Raw genomic sequence first — 4,064 nt, 5'->3', positions numbered from 1 at the left:
AATGCAAATCGCCAGCTATGCGCAGGCCGCGGAGGCTGCACAGCAGTGACTCCAGCACAGGGAGGGGCAGTACTATTGTAGGACTATTGTAGGCACAGTGACTCAGGTCCCGAGGGAGGGAGTGCTGGGAGCACCATCATACGCTGCTGGCCACTGTCTTTGTTTTAAAATTTATATTTTTTATGGATTTCAGAGAGGAAGGGAGAGGGAGGGAGAGAAACACCAATGATGAGAGGGAAGCATGGATTGGCTGCCTCCTGCAGGCCCCACACTGGGGATCAAGCCTGTAACCTGGGCATGTGCCCTGACCGGGACTCAAACCGTGACCTCCTGGTTCATAGGTTGACTCTCAACCACTGAGCCACACCAGCTGGGCCAGGTGGTTATTTAAAAAGTCCACGTGCACAGCAGGAACAGTGGTGCGGCGCTCGGACTGTGGACCGGGCAGACCCGATTGCTCTCCCAGCTCGGCCACTCGCCAGGGTGGCCTTGGACAAAGCCCTTGGGGGCTGTGCCGGGCTGGGGGCTGTGCCTGGAGGGAGCCCGCAGTGAGGGGCCTGATGGAACTTTTAGTGGTGAGTATATTATCCAGCCTGGCGATGGTTCCAACGCTGTGCATTTGTTAAAACTCATCCAGTTGTACTTACTGTATGTAAGTTATACCGTAATAAACCTGACATTTAAATAAAGAATGAAATCTTGCCATTTTCAACAACATGGATAGACCTAGAGGGTATTATGCTAAGTGAAATAAAGTCAGACAGAGAAAGATACCACATGATTTCATTTCTATGTGGAATCCAAAATCAAAATGAATGAACAAACCAAACAAACTCATAGTCACAGAGAGCAGATTTTTAGATCGCTTCCAGCCATTTAGGTGTTAATTCCAAGTGGTGTCAAATACTGTTCTACAGTGTGCTGCTTTATATAGCAGTGATTTCCAAGTGTTTTCGAACACTATCACTCTGTTTCCTGCCATTTAGAAGTGAATGCCAAGTGTTTTCACACACCGTTCTACACTGATTCCTGATCTGTTAAAAAATATATTTTCATTGATTTCAGAGAGGAAGGGAGAGGGAGGGAGAGAAACACCAATGATGAGAGGGAAGCATGGATTGGCTGCCTCCTGCAGGCCCCCCACTGGGGATCAAGCCTGTAACCTGGGCATGTGCCCTGACCGGGACTCAAACCGTGACCTCCTGGTTCATAGGTTGACTCTCAACCACTGAGCCACGCCGGCCGGGCCACATGCTGCTGCCTTAACCAGTTTCTCTCGGCAGCCCTTTCCCGGCCTGGTTTCCTGCTTCTGCCAATAGAGCTGTCACAGGTGAGCATCTAATCCAAAAGGAATCCAGCTGCTGTCACACACGTCCAGTCGGGGCTCTTCGCTCGGTGCCCGTGCGGCAGGGACAGGCAAGGTGACAGCCGCGGCCCAGGGCCTCTCCTCGGGCGTGGCAGGTGGCAGGTGGCATTGGCGGCACTGCCCCCTGGTGGCTAAAAGGTGTCCTTGTTACAGCTCTCCTGAAAGAAGAACATCTTTGAATTCCTGGCAGCACAGTCGGCCTCCGTCCCTCACTCCTTTCCCCACAGTTGGTCTCAGGTGTGGCCAGAGGCCTCGAGTCTCCTGTCCTGTGTGCTCCCCCTGGGCTAGGAGGGGCCCTGCGGGGAGCTGGCCTGCGGGCAGCAAGGAGGGGCCTGGGCAGCTTTAACCCAGGACACGGTGAGAGCTTGGGTTTGAACTCACGCTGACCGCTCTGCCATGGATCCATCTGGTCTGGCCCTGAAGTGGGGTCAGGAAGGGACGGCCGATGCCTGGCCTCGCAGGCCCAGCCTCGGAATGCCGCCTGCGGCTTGGTGTCGGGAGGGGCCACGCCGCCTCCTGGGGCCGCCCAGCAGATCCCAGAAAGTGCTGAGGCCACAAGCAACTGCTCTTGCCAGCACCCGACATCCCACCTGCCCGGGAGGTGGGGATGGCATGGGGACACCTCTAACCAGAAGCACTGGCCCTGCCTCTGCACCCACATCCCTCCAGTCCGGTCCGTCTGACTTCAGTCACCTGTGAGGGCCCCACCCCCTGGCTGAATGGGCCCGGACCATCCCACAGAGGGCGCTTCCCCGCGGGCCACATACCCACACCTTCCTCCAGCTCTGCATCATGCGACCGTGCTCCCCGGCCACAGCCCTCCAGGTGGCCAGCTCTCTGGTCCACTTCTCCTGGGGGGTCACCTCTGCAAGAGAGAAGGGGCCCCAGGACCCGGCTCTGCAGGCGCCGCTGCTGGACGGAGCCGCCTGAGCTGAGTGGCCCTGGGTAGGCCTTTCCCCCAGGGCCTCACCTTCTTGCCCTGGGGGCTTCCCAGGCTATCAGCCCCAAGGCACTGGCCCTGCCCTCCCCTGCACTGGCACTGTGCGCTGGCAGCAGCGGGAGACCCCCCCCCCCCACACACACACACCCCTTGGGACAATGAGAGACGTTGGGCCCTGGGCAGGGGTGAGGGGGTAGGCTCAGCAGCCAGCTCAGCTGAGCCGCCGTGGCCTCCCAGGCGGGGAAGGACATCACCTGCAGCCGCCGGGGCCTGGGCCTGGACTGTGAAGGCAGTGACAGGCTGTCGGGAGGCACCACCCTGAGCCAGCTTTCCTGGCAAACACGAACACGAGTGTGTCGCTGCTTTGGACAGCACAGGCCACCAGTTTCAGAAACGGGGCCCGAGAACCCGAGCCTTCGGCAGGAAGCGGAGCTCACGCCTGAGCAGACTGGAGGGCCGGTGGCGCCCCTACGGCAGCTGGCACTGGGGTCCTTGATTCTGAGCGGCCGGCCCGCCTGCCCTGCACAGCAGGCGGGACGCAGTGCACACAGGAGTCGTATCTCTAACCCATCCTCACGCATCTGCCCGCCGCCCACACCTGCAGGAAGGCGGGTGAGAGCGTGCTCGCTCCTCGTGTGGCTGTGCCTGCGAGTTCTCTCCCAACTCGTCAGCTGTCCGTGAGCCGCCACCCGAGTCAGGCCCTGCTGCCCAGCGCGTGTGTGTCCCCCACCTGCCTGCGGGGAGAAGGGCTCCTGCCTCTGACCCAGAGGAGGGGGCACAGGGCCCTCGGCCAGGCGCCTCCGGCTCTCACCACAGCGACTCTCTGGTGGCTCTGCTCACCTAACTGAGATGCGTGTGCCCGTCACGCTCAGCGGGTGTTCTAGCTCATCCTGAGCGCCGGCAGGGATTTCACAGAAATGAACAGAACAGAGGTTCCGGGGGAGTAAATATTCACAATTATTTTTCTGTTTCCCAAACCCTGAATAGAATGACAAAATTATCTATCTATCTATCATCTATCTATCTATCTATCTATCTATCTATCTATCTATCTATCTATCTATCTAAACACACGCCTATACTCTTGAAAACAGCGACTAGGGGAGGAAACAGCACGAACATGGGAGGGGAAGCTGTAGGGGAGGGGGCAGGGGCCGGGACAGCTCCCTGGCAAATGCAGAGCGGTCCTGGGCCGACCCTGGGGACCCCGAGGGGCAGCCTCACAGAATAGCTGGGAGCCGTGGCAGCAGATGCTCCAAGCCACTGACTCCCAAAGCTGCGTGCCTGGCCCTCCCCGAGCCGCCCGAGGAGCCTCCCTCCTGCCCCAGAGGAAACTGGCCTCAGAGGGCACAGCAGGGTCTCGCAGCACCGCCCAGGGCGGGTGCACAGAAAGCAGTCAGGTTCGCTGGTGTGTCCACCAACCGACAGCCGACCGACATTCCGTGGGGCTTGTGCTCCAAGGGAGGCGCAGCGGGGACCCTGCCCCAACTCCCCCGACAGCACACAGGCCAGGGGAGGGGTGCGGGCAGGCGTTTCTCTGACGCTGGCGCACAGGAACTGCCTGGGGAACTTCCTAACCCGGTACCCCTCCCGGGACCCCTGGTTCAGCATCCCTGGGTGGGCCTGGAGCTCTGCATTCCTAACGCACTTCTAGGAGCCCCCAAGGGGCGGGCGTGCAGGGAGCTGACCTCCTTGGGGGGAAGGGCCCCGCCAGGAGGCATCCTTGGGCCCCTCTCTCAAACTAAGCAGACAATCGAG

General features: G+C 59.7%; 1 long non-coding RNA gene across 1 annotated transcript; it reads right to left on the bottom strand.

Moving 5' to 3' along the window:
* Window positions 1-1,171: 1,171 nt before the first annotated feature.
* On the bottom strand, window positions 1,172-3,266 carry LOC107182454. Its single transcript, XR_001513168.1, has 3 exons — window positions 2,561-3,266; window positions 2,134-2,231; window positions 1,172-1,524 (listed from the first exon to the last, which is right to left on the bottom strand). It is a non-coding gene; the product is annotated as an uncharacterized LOC107182454 (long non-coding RNA).
* Between the last annotated feature and the right edge of the window lie 798 nt (window positions 3,267-4,064).

The sequence above is a fragment of the Myotis davidii genome, unplaced genomic scaffold (assembly GCF_000327345.1).
Source record: "Myotis davidii unplaced genomic scaffold, ASM32734v1 scaffold750, whole genome shotgun sequence".
Classification (NCBI taxonomy): domain Eukaryota; kingdom Metazoa; phylum Chordata; class Mammalia; order Chiroptera; family Vespertilionidae; genus Myotis; species Myotis davidii.
The sequence above is the reverse complement of the archived record's forward strand: the minus strand, read 5'-3'. Positions and strand labels throughout refer to the sequence as shown.